This window comes from Parasteatoda tepidariorum, chromosome 1 (assembly GCF_982258835.1).
Source record: "Parasteatoda tepidariorum strain Cologne lab strain chromosome 1, Ptep-v5.0, whole genome shotgun sequence".
In the NCBI taxonomy this organism is placed as follows: Eukaryota; Metazoa; Arthropoda; class Arachnida; order Araneae; family Theridiidae; genus Parasteatoda; species Parasteatoda tepidariorum.
In genome coordinates this window covers 114,477,363-114,498,485 of record NC_141755.1, presented here as the reverse complement: position 1 = coordinate 114,498,485, position 21,123 = coordinate 114,477,363, and positions in this window count along the sequence as shown.

The following is a 21,123-nucleotide window of genomic DNA, read 5'->3' as shown; positions in this document are numbered from 1 at the left end:
CTTCTTTCTTTCTTTGCATTAATCAAAACCTCTGGGGGTACTAATTCAGGAGTTTCCTTGTCTTCTGTATTGGTTCAAAATTACAAGGCTACGGAGTTAAACATTAGTAATCGTAAAGCCAATATTGGGTTGGCTGTTCAAACGGATATAATATATATACATACCCTCCAACTTATGAAGATTTTGAAAATAATTCTTTCTAGTGGTAGCGAACCAAAGTAGAAATTTTTAAAGCAAATGGATCTCTCATAAAACTTTTATCAGAACTTAAGAATCTAGCCATATGGCCTGCACTTAATAGTGGACAAGTTACGCTAAAAATAGTAATAGTGGACAAGTTACGCTAAAATTATTTTTTTTTTAAATATTAAGACATTAATTTTGCTACCGTCTGAAAAGAAGATTTCTGAAACTACGGAAATTCCGTAGCAGTTGGAGGGTATGTATATATATCATCATGCTGTGAAGAATTATCTGGGCCTTAGAACGAACGAATAGTTTAAATATTTTGAAAATTATTAAACTTACTTAAAAATTGCCAATTTAATAGACAATTGATGAAAATTATCAAAATCACTGCCTTATTCGCAGTTTCTTTTAAATTTTTATGACCCCAGATAATGCAGCATTGGAGGAAGTTTTTAAATTTTAAAAAAGAAATAAAACCACAAACGCATTTCATTTTGGCTAAACTGCAGCTTTTCTCTGAATTGAGGTTTTGCTAAAGCCTTAGGAAGTTTAGAATTTTGATTTTTAACGTTCCAAACTTGTCCTGGCAGTCATTAGTAACTGTTACAAACTCACGGCAGTTATAAAAATAGCATATATTCCAATGTACCTACATCCTAGAAAAATCATCTACTAGAACTAAAAAATATCTTGAATTCCCTAATGAATCACAATTTATTGGGCCTGCTAGGTCCGTATGAATTAACTCTAATATAGAATTACTTTGTGCAATATTAATTGTTGGATGACTTTTATGAGTTACTTTACTTATATCATAAGATTCACAATGATAATTTTCAAAATCTTTAAAATTTATGCCAATAACATTTTGCATTTTAACCATGTATTGTGTATTTTAATGACATAGTCTTTTATGCCAAATATTATAAGTATCCAAATTACTTACTTCATTACATTCTAACTCAGAATTATTTACATCATTATAATCAAAAAATTTTGGTGAAATGTTATTACATGGTTCCATTAGAATTTCAAAACGATTGTTTACTTTTACAGCTTTTAAAGCACTGCGATTATCATTAGTTAAAATCAAAATATCATTACCATTAGATTCTATTTTATAACCTTTATCAATTAATTTAGACACTGAAATTAAATTGTTTCGTAAATCTGGTACATATATTACATCGTATATTGTTAGAAATTTATTGCAATTATCAACTGTTGTTGTAGCTTTCCTTTAGAAATTAAATTTGACTTCTTACCTGCTAATTGTATTATTCCATTAACATGATTAATGTTTTCAAAAAAGTTTAAATCTTTTACCATGTGTGAAGTAGTACCAGAATCCAGAATAAAAACTGTTTTGTTTTTACCGATAGCACTTGAATTTATTTGGTGTTGTTCTTGTTCTTCGGTAAGTGCAAAATTTTCACTAGAATGATCTTGATTTTCAAATGCACAATGAGCGTTATTGTTTTTGGTTTTGTTCATACCCGATTTATAGTTCGTAAATGTTCTTTTTTCTTGTGATGTTTGGTTCTGATTTCCCTCGTTCTTGTCTCGGAAATAGCAGTCTTTAGCTAGGTGATTCGTTTTATGGCAGACGAAACATTTCTTCCTGCTTCTATTTTCATATTTATATTTTACTCCAAATGCTTCTGTTCGTCTAGGAATTTCATTTTTTAATTTTGATAAGCTATTTTCTTCTTCCCGCAGTATTTCTAAAATTTCCTCCATTTGTTTTTCGCGTTGGGTTTTCAGAATTTCTCTTATTTTTGCAAATTTTCCTCTTAATCCTCTAACAGTATAATAAACAAGTTCTCTTTCAGAAATTTGCAGTCCAAGTGATGAACATTTCGTTTGAAGTCCTCGTGATCTTGCAATATAGTCTGACACATTTTCATTTCCTTTCATTTCTAGATTTTTTATTTTTTCGATCTTCTGTTTTACCAGTAAATGTGCTTTGAATTTTTTCCCATAGAATTTTTGCGTTAGTTTCATTTGCGAACTGAAGACTTTGGTCATCAGAAAGCGATGTTGTATGTATGTCATCATTGTTTAATGTCCATTGTTCCAGCAACTTTGGATCAACGGGAACTTCTTCAGTTAGCACATTTACAATTTTCTTAAGTGTCAGCAAAGCCTTGACTTTAATACTTCACTAGTAAAAGTTTTCACTGTTCAGCAGTGGGATACTCGGCAGATCCCTGTTCATTTTGATTTTGGAATCCAAACGACGTAAATCACGGCGAAACTAAGTGAAACTTTTTACTGCGTCATAATTTTCAAAGCCACGGCCGTGCTGCCAACTGTAGTCCGTGGATCGAGATTCAGACAGAAAGTAAAAGTTTATTAACAAAAAAGCAAACAAACACATACAAATTTAAAAAGAACGCTATCTGGCGGTATAAAAAGAAAAAGACTTCGTAGCAATCCTTTCCAGGGAATGACAACAATTTTAAAATCAAATATAATTTTAATATCAAACTTTTTATGGATTTGCACGAAAAAGAAATTTTATCTATTGATTTTAATGTTTAGTTTGTTATTTTTATTTATTTAAATTAACATTAATTTAAAATTGTTTCACTCTATCGAAACGCGTTTTAAAAGCACAAACATAAACAAAGCAAACTCGGGGTTTCAGATAACTTTGTGATCTTTGAGCTGGTAAAAAATAATTGAATGTGCAGTATAAGTTGAAACAGAACAGTCTAGAGTTTTATTTGTAACAATAGCTAATGCTGAAGTTATGCGAGAAAAACATTTTCCAAACATTTCTGCCTAACGGAATAATTAAAATTTGTAAACGAATTTTAGTATCAGCGGCTAAATTACTACCTTCGAGTTTTCAAGAGTTAAAATAGTAATTATTAAGGCCCGGATTTTGATGACATTTGCATTTTTTTTGCATTTTTTGCATTTTTGGACATTTTTTGCCTTTTGGAGCATTTTTTTAGATTTATAGGGCATTTTTCTTGAAATTTTTGGGCGTATTTTGCATTTTAATGCATTTTTGTAAGTTTTTTGTTAATTTTTCCAATTTTTATTATTTTTTATCAATTTTCATTATTGCACTGGCTTCCAAACAATGAAGAAAGTCTATAGGATATTAACAGGCGAAGCAAAATCTTTTCAAATTGAAGAAGAATTGTCAGTAAGTGAGACCGTCTTTTTCAAGTACACACCTATAACATCAGTAGACGTTGAAAGAAGCTTCTGCAGGAATGAAAATTTACTTTCAGACAAGAGACGCTCGTTTACATTTCAAATTATCAAAAAACATTTAATAATCCAATGTAATTCTGATATTTAGTAACATTATGAGATGGAAGTTGTTATATCCATTAAAGTTTCTATACAAAATAAAAATATTTTGGTGTCCATATATTTTCCTTTTTTTGTTATTTTAGGATATAAAACATATTTTTCAAACTTTAATGAACGTAGAACAAGTTTTGCATTGTTTTATATTTTTTAAATGACTCATAATAATTTTAAAGAGCAAAACATTTGCTTAATTCAATATTTTTACTTTATTTAAGGCATTTTTTGCGCAATTTTTGCATTTTTAAGGGCATTTTTTGCACTTTTTAAGGGCATTTTTTGCACTTTTTAAGGGCATTAGTTGAGATTTTTTAGGTCATCAAAATCCGGGCTCTAGTAGTTATAATAGTTTTCAATAGCACAAATAGTTCTGAAGTTCTTAGAGATTTAACTTTGCGTTGTTTGACAAGGTCGGGCGTAAATATAATTTCAGTAAAAAATGTGCTAGGTAAAAATGTATTTAGTAAAAAATGTATGAAAAATGTAGAAAATAAAATGGCGGGAAAAAGGTTCAAATTTCAAGTCCGTCTAACTCCCTTTAATATTAAGCTGTAATTATTTTGGAAAATTTTCCGATAAATGTTTGCATATCGTGATACTTGGAAACTGGTTGATAAAGAGCGTTTTGCAGCAGTGCGGAACATAACTTATTTTAATTTACACCTTTTTTTTTAACACCCCTGTACCTTTTGTCACAAAGTATCCCATTTCACAATCCCCCCCTAATCTTGACACATGTTACACGATTCTAAAAAAAACGAATGCCAGCAGTTCGGAAACAAAATACATGTTATGGATCAAATCTCAAATTTTACTCTTTAATTTTAAAGCGTTTTTTTCTTCTTTTTTTAATTACATTTGTGATCTGAATATAGATGAGCCCTTATTTTGATATAAAAGATAAAAAGAAGTATAAATATATTAAATAATAAAAATAGCAGAAATTTTTTATCATAAATTTATAAGTAGCAGAAATTTATTAAATAATTTTAAATATATTAAATAATTTTAAAAACATTAAATAATTTTAAATATTTTTAATTTAACCAAAATGTGCGGCGTTATGTTTGATATTACCTTTTTCTCTTCTCTCAAAACAGAGAGTTTTAGAGCAATTTTGACTCACTGATTGAAAAATACTAAAAAATATATTTAATTTCAAACGCAGTGAATGATCTATTAAGACTTTTTTTTCCCAGATTCTTTTAAACCCCCCCCCCTCCCCTCAACCAAGAAAGTTGAAATATCAAGTTATATTGTTTTTAAATTCAGAGTTTAATACTTCTTTGGCTGCATGCCAGCTTTTTTAATTTGTGAAAAGGTAAGGTGAGGAAGTTTTTTCTTATTTGTTTTATTCTCGCGTTTAAAATTAGCAGATGTGATTTTCTTCAGGCTTCTATATTTGTGACAGAATCTTTTTCTCAATAGTTTGGCGAAACCAACTCTTCGAAGTAATATATTTTTTTCGCTAAAAAGCATTCAAAATCAATTTTAGTGATTCTGATAGGGTTATTGTTTAAAGTTCTAAACGTAAAATACGAATTATTTAAAACTAGGATTTAAAAAGGACAGGAAAGTATGTAAACAGGGTTTCAAAAATTTTAAAAAATAAGAATAATTTTGGAAGGTATATTTCATGATAACAAATGTTCCTTTTTTGTTTTATTTTAAAAATTAAAAATAATTATCAATCAATGTTATATTTGAATTTAATATAATAATTTAACTCAATATTTATTAACAGCTTCTAAAAAGAGTTTGGAAATTACAGCCTTATTAATAAATTTTTGTACAAGTCTTTTTAAATCGGAAATAAACAAAAGTATTTGCATAAGGGAAGTCAAATTAATGTTAAACTGAAGGATAAAATCTGACAAATAATATAAATATTTCTTTAAAAATTACAGTATAAAATTTCACGACAAAAATGGATTTTCAGTGAGCATGATTTTACAGATAATGCACCCAGACAGTTTTAATCGTAATTTAATTCGAAATTGTTTACAGTTTTAAAATGGCAATAGATTATATCTATAATTGGACAAAGTGGTATCTTAATTCTTACTTAACTTTACAGAATTATTATTTTTTTAAGAAACATTTTTCAAACATCAAGTGATCAAAATGTGCTTTTGTTTTTTTTCTAAATTTTTAAGTTATTAAAAATGTGTACCATATTTTCCCGTAAAAGGGTATTCACATGGCTCAACAGCCTGTTGTTAGCCAGAGGAGAGAATCATGCTGATACATGATCCACACTTTCGTGTCCAACAACATGACTGTAGCGATGAAGTGATCAAACTAACTTTACTTTCACGACTATAGTATTTTTTCCTTGTTGTTACAGTCAATTCGCTATAACTCGAAATACGATAACTCGAATATTACTATAACTCGACTTTTTTTATGAGGCCCCGACCCTTTTATCTTCAATTTCATGTTAATTATTCTCGATTACTCGAATTTTACTCCCTTTAGCTCGATTTTTTAAAGCAAGATCGATCTCTTAAAGCAAGAAAAAAAACCTAGGAGCTGATATCTTGCCCCTTCTTTTGCAACACACGCACAATGTCTTTCGCACTCTTCATGGAGAAGCTAAAGCTGTCCCTTTTGAAGTATGTGAACAGTGGTTAAATGAAACGTTACCAAATTTACTTCAAGGATACAGTAAAAATGATGTTTTCAATATTGAGGAAATGGGTTTATTTTTTAAATGTCTTCCAAATAAGACTATGATGTTTAAGGATGAAAACTGCTCAGGGGGTAAAATGAGCAAGGAACGTTTGACTGTCCTAGTTGGAGGAAATGCGTCTGGAACAGAGAAATTGCCCTTACTTGTTATCGGAAAAAAACGAAATCCCCGATGTTTCAAGAATGTAAAAACGTATCCTTTGGATTACAAGTCTAACAAAAAGTTTTGGATGACATCAGTTTTATTTGAAGACTATGTAAGAAAATTCGATCGGAAATTCTTCTCTAAAAAAGGAAAGTGATACTCTTTATGAATAAATGCACAGCGCATAGTGATCTACCTAATTTGAAAGCAGTAAACTTGCAGTTTCTCCCGCCAAACACAACAGCAAAGTTGCAGCCGATGGACCAGGGTATCATAAAGTGCTTCAAACAGTCTTATCGTAAATGGCTTGTCAGAAAAATAATCTTAAATATTGTAAGCAATTAAAAGATTTGTAATTAATAAGCATTAATTAAATAATCCAACAATATTTTGAAAGTCCAAAACCGAAACTAACGGTAAGTCGAACTTCCGATACGTCGAAGTTTTTCGTCAGTCCTATCAGATTCGAGTTATCGCGAATTCACTGTATATATATTTTCACATTCAATCAGAATAAGCTGTCCCTTAGTTTAGTTATCTTTGTAGTATATTGTATGTTGTATTGTATCTTAGTTAATTCTTTGTATGATATAAATGTATAATTAAATTGGTTACTAGTTTGAATAAAATGTGAATAAATAATCAGTATTACTCCTTATTCTTCGCAATACTGTGAAATCTGATAAATTTTCAGAATTAAAGCTTAACTTGTTTGCATCTAAATTAGCTTAAGGGAAAAAATATTTTAATGCGTTGTTATGACACTGTTAATAATTCTTTGAAAGCTTTATTTAAAAAAAAAATAACGCACAAACTTTGTTATTACGCCTTAATAATTTTTGGTTAAAAACTTTTTTAAAAAAATAAGATTTCGGCAATTTTCTCTCTGTCGCCTAAAAATATGTTTTTATTTTTTAATTTTGTCGTCGGCCATTAAAGTAGAAGGAGTGCGATTGTTCTTGTTTTCCAGTGACGCCATCTATGGCCAAGAATTCGACTTCTTCAACACCCATACGTCACACCCGTTTATAGGGCGGACTCAATCATACATCTAAAGATCGTAATTGTGACCTGAAGCAGAGAACGATCCATCTCCAATTCAGCACACCCAGATGCTTTGTTATGGGAACATTGCGGACTTTGTGACCCTACACATTCAGTGCGCACCAGTCTCCATTTACAACACGGTTAGGCCGGCTGTTTCTTTAATTAATACAAAAGTTATATGCTCCTTCAAATATTTGTAATACGTTTTACCAAGTATGTTTCATTATGGTCGATAGAGTGAGATCTCTTATTACTGTCATAATTGAATAAAGTAGATTCTCAGATTTCTTATTAAAAAAAAAAGAAATTAGACAAAATTAGGATTAACAAAATAATATTTCAGCGAGGAAAACAAACGCACTATCGAAATCCTATGAATCGTGAAGGTGGGACTGAGTAAATTACAACTTGTTTCGATAACCGGGAAGAAAAAAAAAAACGCGGAGAAAAAAATTTTTTTTTGGTGAAATTAAGTAATTTAGTAATGGCATTTCCAGTAAGGGAAAGAACGTAATTCTGGTAATAAAAACCAAAATGTAAGGTAATTCATTCGGTAATTTTTCCTTTCATATGGTAATGATTTACCGTTTTTCAAAATAAAAGATCTGTTTTCACCTGTTTTTCAAAATAAAAGACATTATATTACCACACATACAAAACTGAAAAGTAAATTTAACCAAATAAATGGTTTTTATGCCATTCTCGTGATAAAATAATCAAATTTAACAACATTTATCTTATTTTAGCATACATTGTAAAACCATATTTTATGGTAAATTGTCAAAATTATTCTTAGCGTTTCGGTTAAAATTATTGAGCTCTTTGGTGCTAACATAGAGCCGGGAACATGGTAAATTTTACCATATTCTGAAAGTTTTGACCCTATTTTTTTCGCATTGTAGAGTGTAGTTTAAAGGTTCCCAACACCTTCGAACTTCATCAAACAGGTTTTAATGTTTCTTCTTCACTAGAGATTCGATTTCAAAATATGCCTTTCAAAATATACCCGATTTCAAAATTACAGTAGTTGGATCCGAGAATTTCTACAATCGGATTACTCATTAGGCCATGGCCTGAGGCCCCCAATGATTAAGGGCCCCCTTAAAAAAAAATTTTAAAAATAAATTAAAAAAAAATTAAGAAAAACAATGATTTTCTTAAAAATTATCAATTTCAAATATATATTAATGAAATACGATAATTTCTTCGGTTCTAATTTAACAAAATAAAGTAAAATTTAATTTATTATTATATATTTTTATTTTAAATAGGCTTTCTCAAATGAAAAAATTTATAAATGCTTTTATATTTGAATAAATAAAAAATATACGAGAAAAAAAAATTTAATCTAAGGGCCCCAGAAATTTGTATGGCCTACGGCCCTGCTTAATTCGGCCCTGTCTACAATGAAGGCTTAGAAGGCGAGAATTCGTTATAAACTGTTTAAACTAGACTTTTGAATAAAGGGTCTCTAAAACTTTATGACTCTATGTGTAGCCCTCAATAAAATCTGCCCCGGGATCCATAAACAGGGCCCGACTTTGCCTAATAGGGGCCCGGGGCAAAAACTTCTTTGGGTTCCCCCCTCTGCTTCACTTTTTCAGTAATGAAGAACCGAACTTTATGGAGGTATTTAAATTTTTCACTTCATTACAGATAACATAACTAGAAAATTGACTAGAACCTATTAATAGCTATAAAGTCCCCTCCCCCGTTCATTGGCTAGACGAAATATCATTCCATCCATTTTATTGATTGACAATTTCATGTTCATCATGCAGAATGCAGTTTTCTGATTCTCATCTAGCTGCGAAAAATTCATACCCTTGCTGACATTAGGATAGAGTGACTCTACTTTCCTTTGTCCCCCCCCCCCTCCATCTCACCATACTGCATAAACAAACACTTTTTAGTTCAATCATCACAGTATTTCCACTTCCTTCCCCGCTTTCTAAACGTTACGCCAGTTTGGAGAATGAATGGAAAGAAATGAGGCAAATTAGAATTTTGCAAAATTCTACTTTTCTACATAAAATGAAAGTTGTACTTCGTAATGAGCACACAAACCTGCATATGCATGTGAAACAATAAATAAATATCATTCATTTTAAAGAAGAACGAGGCCTTTTAAATTAAAAATGTCATGTTGAAAATTTCTATTCTCTTTCCCGCCATTGACTTAGCAATTTCTTTTCCTTTATCTGTAAAAAATTAACTTTAAGCAACCCTAAAAAGAGTAGAAGAGTTTTCATTTCGCTCTGCGAACATTTGTGCAAATGCAAATTTTCTTTGAATCGTCCTTCGATTTGATTGGTTATCGAGTGTAGGGGGTAAGAGTGTAGGAAGGCGAAAATGAAATGAAATCATCAGGTGATGAACAATTTATAGAACGGTGTGCGCGCTGTGCTTAAGAAGGTGATTTTTCGTGTTTGGCAATTCCCATGATAGAGGTAATGAAGAATTTTAATATACTTTTTATTCACGATATATTTTATTTGCTAAATAATTCCCCTTTACTAATATTTATTTTAAAATCTTTGTATTTTATTGATTTTCTTGTCGTATCGAAAGAAAAATGATGTGTATATCTTTAGACGCTTTTAACAAACAGTTCCTCCAGAATGGAGCTCTTTTTACGTTCGGAACAATTTTGAATTGTATTTTGGATTCAATATTCAAATTTAATCTGATCAGATAATAAATTGTTTTTTTTTTAATGATAAATAAAAAGCGTGACAAATGTGATAATTAACATATGTGTTCGGTTTAATATCAGAGATGTTACTTCTGGTATTGTTTTTAGTTAATTATTTAAAATGATCGAGTTGAAAATTTTAAGTATGTGATACATTATTTTTCTGCTTTCAATACACAAATAAAAATTTTGTTGACTTATTATAGAAATAGTGATAAAAATTATTAATTTACTTTTTTTCAAATGGAAGCATTTTAATTAATATTAAGTAATGCCTCTAAATTTAAAATTAGCACATTTCAGTAAATATAAAATTTCAAAATATGAAAGCTACATGGCTTTCATATTTTGCTACAAAGCTTCAAAATATGAAAACTACTTGTTTATATGAAAGCTACATGGCAGAAATTTGTTGGATAAACAAAATGAACGTTTTTAATTATTTAAATAAATAAATAAATCAATTGGAATTAACTGGAGGAAATTCTAATTTCTTTTAAATGTGACATTAATTCAAAACTTACTATTTCCTATTTATTTAAAGTTCTTACCATGTATACATACTCTATAAACAAAAAGAATAAAGCGAAAATTAATCTTACAGATCAAAATAAAAAAAAATGCATGTTTTTTGCTCAGTTGATTTAATTCATATTTTTCGTGATAAAACATTTGATTGATCATTTGTGAATTTACAGAATATTTAATTTTTCTTATCTGAGTTCCAAACATTACATTAAAGGACATACTGAAAATTTAAAAAATGTTATAAATTTTTTTTGAAGTAGTTAGCTGTTAGACCATAAAGGTAAATTTTAGTTATTGTCTATAAAATCAAAAAAAAAAATTTTTTTTTTAAAGTATTAATTTTAAAGACTGAGTATTTGATAGTATTTAATAATGGAATTTAATGAAAAAATTAGTTTAAAAAATATTTAATTTTAAAGAAAAATATATATATATATTTTTTGAAGTTGAACAATTATGGTGGTCAAAAGTTTCATTGTCTGTATTTAATGTATTATTTTGTATACTCACAAACTGTAATTCAAAGTAATGTATCGGATATATATGTGTAAAAATTTTCGGAAAAAAATACCAGAAAAAAGAACCAAATCATTACCTCTTTTATTTTTGTGTATAAATTTAAAGTCCCATTCATTTGGGATCATTGAACCCGAATTTAATGAGATTAAATTAGATTTCGGAGAATTTTAAAATGAATTACAAAATTATTGTTTTTAAATTTGAAAAAAATTAGTAACTGCGCAAGATATGAGTATTCAAAGTATCTCTTTATATTGCTCATGCGCAAAAAAAATTAAATTTTCATAATTTTGTAGTGAATTGTAATTGGCAACTAATGAAAAAAGTTTGATTTTCGCATTGTAAAAATTTAAAAAGTTTTAAGCACTTTACTACTTTTTTTAAAAAAAAAAAAACTCAAAACGATAGAGGGTTTTCTACAAATTTCATTTTATATGTTTTGTATCATGATTTGTATTATGTAATTTGCAATGCTACAAAATGACATTTGTGGATAATCCCTGATAATTTTGAGCTTTCTTTTAAAAAATACACGAACTACTTAGAAAATTGCTTCAAACTTTATAAATTTTTATAATATTAGAATAATATATTTTTTTTATTTATTTGAAAAAAGTAAATATTGCGAAATTTTTTTTAAAGTTTTCTGCGCATGCGCAGCATGAAAAAAACTACTTAAAATGCTCATAACATGTGCAGTTTTTAATTTTTTTTCTTCAAAATTATAAATAGTTTCAAATCTTTTCTTTAATTTTATTAAATGTTTTTTTAGATTATAGTAGAAAAAAAAGAAAAAGGAAAATGTAAAAGAAAAAAAAAAAGTTTTTTTTTTTAAGAAACAGTCCTTATTTCCATGTCAAAAATTGAAAGTGAATTAGCATTTCATATATATAATAGAGCAAACAATTTAGATTTATCCATAATTATTACGATGTTATGACCAAAATGACGGTATAAATATTACGGATTTTGATAATTTCCATACTAATTTGCTAAACATAAGTTTTTTCCTCCTAACTATCTAGAACAGTGATTCTCAACCTTTTTTTTGTGGCGGCACACTTTTAAAGATTTCGAAAATTGACGGCACACAATGAAAAAAATTAGTTTAAAAGTTGTTTAATTACCTATAATACACTGTGTTAAATAGTTTGTGATAATAGTTTTGAATGTGAAATAAAATAATATGTACTACAAAAGCACATTTATTAAGGGATTAATTATTTCTTTCGACTAATTTTTTATTTGTTAGTAACAGTTTTTTTTGCTAGTTATTAATTGTTAGCTTGTTTTCCATAGTTATTAACTGTTAGTTTTTTTACATTAATTATTATTTTTTGTGACTTCTTGTTAGTTAGTTTTTTGCTAATTATGTTAGCTTATTTTTTTTTGCTAGTTATCCTTTGTTAATTTGCTTTTATAACTATTAATTGCATAGCTTACTTTAATGATTAGCTTTTATTTTCGCTTGGAAGTTAGTATTTAGCTTGTTTTAGCCTTTGTTAATTAATAATTTTAATAGTCATTAAATTTCCTACTAATTTCAACATTATTTAAAATTGTGTGTCAAAGACAATTTAAACACTTCCTTCTTATTTTAAGATTGTCAGAGACAAGACAATCGCCCACAAAGAGATGTTCACGTGGTTAAAGCGTGGAAAAATTATAAAAAGTATATATATAATATTATATATCTATACACTTTTCTTTAGTTTAAACTTCACTTGTAATAAAAAAAGCATTAATTTTTATTGTATCATTTCTAATATTTGGCGGCACATTTTAAGAATTTGGCGGCACACAAAAGTGCCGCGGCACAGTGGTTGAGAATCACTGATCTAGAACTATGAAATTTTGTTGTCCCCAACTCATTTACTTATCTTTTTTTTTTTACTCTTCTAACAAATCTAAATACATTAAATGATTAAATATTGTAAATAATTTTATAGAAATGTGAAATTTAAAAAAAAAAGATAAGAAATCTTATTAATCACTTTCAAACGGGACAGTTCTGAAATTTTATCTTCATTCCTTATCAAAAAAGCAAGAAAACATAAACCCAAATAAATGCTGTGAACAGAAATTTTTTGTGCTTCAAATGCAAAATGATAAAGAATTCTAGTGTTAATTTTCCCCAAAAACTAAGACATTGATTTCTAAAAAATCACACTTATTTCATCATTTTACATAGAAGTAAAAATGCATTTAATAATTAATTTCAATATATGTTTTGTTCACTTTAGCTTGCCAATTTAGAATTTATTGGGCTAATATAATTTTTTTAATGTTTTTTTTTAAAGTTACGAAGCCAGCTAATTAGATTGCTTAAACAGGAAACTGATTATCCAACTTTTATACAAAAACATGTAAAGTTGTGAAAAATTAAAGAGCTACCAGATATATTCGTATATTTAAAATCTTATTAATTTGGCAATATATTTGTCTTACCTCTCGTCATTTATTAGATATCAATAACTCAAAATGGATAGAAAATATCAAAATGGATTAGAAATCCGAAGTATTTAAAATCGCAAAGGTAGAGATTAAATCTAAATTTTACTGTATTTATTGATTGTTTAAAAAATTCTATGTGTGGTAAATTTTTTTATACTTTACACAATAGATTTATTATTTCATAAAATGTAATAATTTTTTCTCCTTACGCTTTGTCAGTCATAGTACGAATGCGCAGTATTTAACCGTTTCTCTCTAGTAGAGTCGAAATCGTTCATAATGAACCCAGATTTAATGAGAAGCCGGATTTAACGAAGAAAGCAAAAATACTTGGTTGGTAGACCCAATTGGAACTTAGTTCGCTTTTAAAGAGCAAACCCCGGTTTCTGCAATCAATATTTTTGTGATTCATAAGCAGGGGTCTGTTTAGAAGAAATTACGGACCCTTCACAAAATAATTTCTTTTAATCGGACCCTTCACAAATTTGTTTATCTTCATTATTGTTTTATATGTTGCATCGCTAAATTAGTAGCTGTAATTGCTCTTTATTTTTTAAAATTTAATTTTTTTAAATTATATATTTACAGTGTTGAACATAATCTTGTATGTCTTTACAATTTAAAAACTCCTTGAAAAAGTTTTGCAATAACGGACCCTATTTGCACAAATTCACAAAAGCGGACCCTGATTGAAAGAATGTGATTTAACGTTTATCTTATATTCACTAATAACGAGTAATTTTTTCACAATTTTACGAAAACGGACCTTTTACAAAATGTCTGGACAGACCCCTGATAAGAATTACATTTAATTCCAACTCTCCAGCTCAGTTAATCCCTTCTTAGAACAATTCTTTTTTGATATTGATGAATTTTTTTCAACGTTTTTTTTAATTATTTTTTTATTTTTATTTTTTACTATTTGGGCCATAAAGCTTATCCGAAGAACTGTAACACTATAATAGGAATAGTTCAAAGCAATTTAATTACTTTTTTCATATTCTACACAGAAATAAAAAAACAAAAGAAATAAATATTGTATTTCTAATTTAGTAAGTAACATTGAACGTTTTTGATATTTTCACAACCGCTCGGTTAAACAGCATATATACAGTACCTTCGTGCCGCTTGCTGATTGCTATCTCCTATAGATTATATGCTTGCTATTTTGATGTGTGAAATATTGATATGAATATTATCAAATTTCTCTTTCAAGGTCATGAAACTAAGGAAATCAGAGTATAAGCTCGAAGAATTTTGATGAAAAAAATGATAAGTACCGATTTTATAGCTTGATTTTATTTCTCTTTCTCTCATATATATATATATGATATTTATTTTACTTCATTTATAAATATAATTGTATATAAGCACAATAAAAACAAAAAGAGGATAAAAAGAGAAAAAAAAGAATGCTTTTATAAATTTGGAAAAACAAAGCCTTAATTTCTCAGTTAAATATTAAAATAGTTTAGAACATGCAACATTAAAAAAACACTATTCTGCATTTTTCTTCACAGAATTGATTTATTATTTATATACCAAGAAATGTGTTTATTAAGTTTTGAAGAATATGAATTTAAATAAACAAAATTAAATAGAGAAGGTGGATATAGTAGCGAAAGGTTTATTAACTATCAAATTATTTTGCACGCAGCTTACAGAATGTTAGTAAGTCTCATATTACTTTTTTTTTTTTTTAAGTATTTAAATTTTGAATATGGAAACTAATTTGCATACAATAACTTAATCATTATTTCTCTTGATCAGAAGGTCAAGCTAAATTAATTAATAATACTCTCGATATAAATTATATTACGTCCTGATTATGATTTAGAAATTATGCGTCGTTATCGGCACGGCTGCTATCGTGATAGTAAATATTTTTCAATAACTATTCTCCTTTGTTTTTCCTTTTTTCTACTAATATTTTTATATACGATTATGTTCCTGCCAGTTCGATATCTTTTCACTTTCTTTTGAGTCATTATGCCCCAACCAGTTCGAGTGATGAACTGGTTGATGATGGGGTATGTCTTCCAGAAAGTCCGGAATATGATTGAGTAATTCTGTATCGCTAGCGGTAAAAGAATTACTTGATCTATGTGCTTGTATTGCCGGGGCCGTAGTAACGATTTAGAAATTCATCTGCAGAGTGTAGTTGCAATGAATTTCTTAATCTAGGACCTGTCCGCCTTCCGGGCACTGGAAGCTTACTTGCTGTCGAGGTAATAATGCTTACTTTTTCTAACATTTTTCTTTTTTTTTTTTTTTTTTTCTATGATTTTTCTAGTTATTATGCCCCAACCAGTTCGAGTGATGAACTGGTTGATGATGGGGTATGTCTTCCAGAAAGTCCGGAATATGATTAAGTAATTCTGTATCGCTCGCGGTAAAAGAATTACTTGATCTATGTGCTTGTATTGCCGGGGCCGTAGTAACGATTTAGAAATTCATCTGCAGAGTGTAGTTGCAATGAATTTCATAATCTAGGACCTGTCCGCCTTCCGGGCACTGGAAGCTTACTTGCTGTCGAGGTAATAATGCTTACTTTTTCTAACATTTTTCTTTGTTTTGCTTTTTTTCTTTTCTATGATTTTTCTAGTTATTATGCCCCAACCAGTTCGAGTGATGAACTGGTTGATGATGGGGTATGTCTTCCAGAAAGTCCGGAATATGATTGAGTAATTCTGTATCGCTAGCGGTAAAAGAATTACTTGATCTATGTGCTTGTATTGCCGGGGCCGTAGTAACGATTTAGAAATTCATCTGCAGAGTGTAGTTGCAATGAATTTCTTAATCTAGGACCTGTCCGCCTTCCGGGCACTGGAAGCTTACTTGCTGTCGAGGTAATAATGCTTACTTTTTCTAACATTTTTCTTTGTTTTGCTTTTTTTCTTTTCTATGATTTTTCTAGTTATTATGCCCCAACCAGTTCGAGTGATGAACTCGTTGATGATGGGGTATGTCTTCCAGAAAGTCCGGAATATGATTGAGTAATTCTGTATCGCTAGCGGTAAAAGAATTACTATCTATGTGCTTGTATTGCCGGGGCCGTAGTAACGATTTAGAAATTCATCTGCAGAGTGTAGTTGCAATGAATTTCTTAATCTAGGACCTGTCCGCCTTCCGGGCACTGGAAGCTTACTTGCTGTCGAGGTAATAATGCTTACTTTTTCTAACATTTTTCTTTTTTTTCTTTTTTTCTTTTCTATGATTTTTCTAGTTATTATGCCCCAACCAGTTCGAGTGATGAACTGGTTGATGATGGGGTATGTCTTCCAGAAAGTCCGGAATATGATTGAGTAATTCTGTATCGCTAGCGGTAAAAGAATTACTTGATCTATGTGCTTGTATTGCCGGGGCCGTAGTAACGATTTAGAAATTCATCTGCAGAGTGTAGTTGCAATGAATTTCTTAATCTAGGACCTGTCCGCCTTCCGGGCACTGGAAGCTTACTTGCTGTCGAGGTAATAATGCTTACTTTTTCTAACATTTTTCTTTTTTTTGCTTTTTTTCTTTTCTATGATTTTTCTAGTTATTATGCCCCAACCAGTTCGAGTGATGAACTGGTTGATGATGGGGTATGTCTTCCAGAAAGTCCGGAATATGATTGAGTAATTCTGTATCGCTAGCGGTAAAAGAATTACTTGATCTATGTGCTTGTATTGCCGGGGCCGTAGTAACGATTTAGAAATTCATCTGCAGAGTGTAGTTGCAATGAATTTCTTAATCTAGGACCTGTCCGCCTTCCGGGCACTGGAAGCTTACTTGCTGTCGAGGTAATAATGCTTACTTTTTCTAACATTTTTCTTTTTTTTGCTTTTTTTCTTTTCTATGATTTTTCTAGTTATTATGCCCCAACCAGTTCGAGTGATGAACTGGTTGATGATGGGGTATGTCTTCCAGAAAGTCCGGAATATGATTGAGTAATTCTGTATCGCTAGCGGTAAAAGAATTACTTGATCTATGTGCTTGTATTGCCGGGGCCGTAGTAACGATTTAGAAATTCATCTGCAGAGTGTAGTTGCAATGAATTTCTTAATCTAGGACCTGTCCGCCTTCCGGGCACTGGAAGCTTACTTGCTGTCGAGGTAATAATGCTTACTTTTTCTAACATTTTTCTTTTTTTTGCTTTTTTTCTTTTCTATGATTTTTCTAGTTATTATGCCCCAACCAGTTCGAGTGATGAACTGGTTGATGATGGGGTATGTCTTCCAGAAAGTCCGGAATATGATTGAGTAATTCTGTATCGCTAGCGGTAAAAGAATTACTTGATCTATGTGCTTGTATTGCCGGGGCCGTAGTAACGATTTAGAAATTCATCTGCAGAGTGTAGTTGCAATGAATTTCTTAATCTAGGACCTGTCCGCCTTCCGGGCACTGGAAGCTTACTTGCTGTCGAGGTAATAATGCTTACTTTTTCTAACATTTTTCTTTTTTTTGCTTTTTTTCTTTTCTATGATTTTTCTAGTTATTATGCCCCAACCAGTTCGAGTGATGAACTGGTTGATGATGGGGTATGTCTTCCAGAAAGTCCGGAATATGATTGAGTAATTCTGTATCGCTAGCGGTAAAAGAATTACTTGATCTATGTGCTTGTATTGCCGGGGCCGTAGTAACGATTTAGAAATTCATCTGCAGAGTGTAGTTGCAATGAATTTCTTAATCTAGGACCTGTCCGCCTTCCGGGCACTGGAAGCTTACTTGCTGTCGAGGTAATAATGCTTACTTTTTCTAACATTTTTCTTTTTTTTGCTTTTTTTCTTTTCTATGATTTTTCTAGTTATTATGCCCCAACCAGTTCGAGTGATGAACTGGTTGATGATGGGGTATGTCTTCCAGAAAGTCCGGAATATGATTGAGTAATTCTGTATCGCTAGCGGTAAAAGAATTACTTGATCTATGTGCTTGTATTGCCGGGGCCGTAGTAACGATTTAGAAATTCATCTGCAGAGTGTAGTTGCAATGAATTTCTTAATCTAGGACCTGTCCGCCTTCCGGGCACTGGAAGCTTACTTGCTGTCGAGGTAATAATGCTTACTTTTTCTAACATTTTTCTTTGTTTTGCTTTTTTTCTTTTCTATGATTTTTCTAGTTATTATGCCCCAACCAGTTCGAGTGATGAACTGGTTGATGATGGGGTATGTCTTCCAGAAAGTCCGGAATATGATTGAGTAATTCTGTATCGCTAGCGGTAAAAGAATTACTTGATCTATGTGCTTGTATTGCCGGGGCCGTAGTAACGATTTAGAAATTCATCTGCAGAGTGTAGTTGCAATGAATTTCTTAATCTAGGACCTGTCCGCCTTCCGGGCACTGGAAGCTTACTTGCTGTCGAGGTAATAATGCTTACTTTTTCTAACATTTTTCTTTTTTTTGCTTTTTTTCTTTTCTATGATTTTTCTAGTTATTATGCCCCAACCAGTTCGAGTGATGAACTGGTTGATGATGGGGTATGTCTTCCAGAAAGTCCGGAATATGATTGAGTAATTCTGTATCGCTAGCGGTAAAAGAATTACTTGATCTATGTGCTTGTATTGCCGGGGCCGTAGTAACGATTTAGAAATTCATCTGCAGAGTGTAGTTGCAATGAATTTCTTAATCTAGGACCTGTCCGCCTTCCGGGCACTGGAAGCTTACTTGCTGTCGAGGTAATAATGCTTACTTTTTCTAACATTTTTCTTTTTTTTGCTTTTTTTCTTTTCTATGATTTTTCTAGTTATTATGCCCCAACCAGTTCGAGTGATGAACTGGTTGATGATGGGGTATGTCTTCCAGAAAGTCCGGAATATGATTGAGTAATTCTGTATCGCTAGCGGTAAAAGAATTACTTGATCTATGTGCTTGTATTGCCGGGGCCGTAGTAACGATTTAGAAATTCATCTGCAGAGTGTAGTTGCAATGAATTTCTTAATCTAGGACCTGTCCGCCTTCCGGGCACTGGAAGCTTACTTGCTGTCGAGGTAATAATGCTTACTTTTTCTAACATTTTTCTTTTTTTTGCTTTTTTTCTTTTCTATGATTTTTCTAGTTATTATGCCCCAACCAGTTCGAGTGATGAACTGGTTGATGATGGGGTATGTCTTCCAGAAAGTCCGGAATATGATTGAGTAATTCTGTATCGCTAGCGGTAAAAGAATTACTTGATCTATGTGCTTGTATTGCCGGGGCCGTAGTAACGATTTAGAAATTCATCTGCAGAGTGTAGTTGCAATGAATTTCTTAATCTAGGACCTGTCCGCCTTCCGGGCACTGGAAGCTTACTTGCTGTCGAGGTAATAATGCTTACTTTTTCTAACATTTTTCTTTTTTTTGCTTTTTTTCTTTTCTATGATTTTTCTAGTTATTATGCCCCAACCAGTTCGAGTGATGAACTGGTTGATGATGGGGTATGTCTTCCAGAAAGTCCGGAATATGATTGAGTAATTCTGTATCGCTAGCGGTAAAAGAATTACTTGATCTATGTGCTTGTATTGCCGGGGCCGTAGTAACGATTTAGAAATTCATCTGCAGAGTGTAGTTGCAATGAATTTCTTAATCTAGGACCTGTCCGCCTTCCGGGCACTGGAAGCTTACTTGCTGTCGAGGTAATAATGCTTACTTTTTCTAACATTTTTCTTTTTTTTGCTTTTTTTCTTTTCTATGATTTTTCTAGTTATTATGCCCCAACCAGTTCGAGTGATGAACTGGTTGATGATGGGGTATGTCTTCCAGAAAGTCCGGAATATGATTGAGTAATTCTGTATCGCTAGCGGTAAAAGAATTACTTGATCTATGTGCTTGTATTGCCGGGGCCGTAGTAACGATTTAGAAATTCATCTGCAGAGTGTAGTTGCAATGAATTTCTTAATCTAGGACCTGTCCGCCTTCCGGGCACTGGAAGCTTACTTGCTGTCGAGGTAATAATGCTTACTTTTTCTAACATTTTTCTTTTTTTTGCTTTTTTTCTTTTCTATGATTTTTCTAGTTATTATGCCCCAACCAGTTCGAGTGATGAACTGGTTGATGATGGGGTATGTCTTCCAGAAAGTCCGGAATATGATTGAGTAATTCTGTATCGCTAGCGGTAAAAGAATTACTTGATCTATGTGCTTGTATTGCCGGGGCCGTAGTAACGATTTAGAAATTCATCTGCAGAGTGTAGTTGCAATGAATTTCTTAATCTAGGACCTGTCCGCCTTCCGGGCACTGGAAGCTTACTTGCTGTCGAGGTAATAATGCTTACTTTTTCTAACATTTTTCTTTTTTTTGCTTTTTTTCTTTTCTATGATTTTTCTAGTTATTATGCCCCAACCAGTTCGAGTGATGAACTGGTTGATGATGGGGTATGTCTTCCAGAAAGTCCGGAATATGATTGAGTAATTCTGTATCGCTAGCGGTAAAAGAATTACTTGATCTATGTGCTTGTATTGCCGGGGCCGTAGTAACGATTTAGAAATTCATCTGCAGAGTGTAGTTGCAATGAATTTCTTAATCTAGGACCTGTCCGCCTTCCGGGCACTGGAAGCTTACTTGCTGTCGA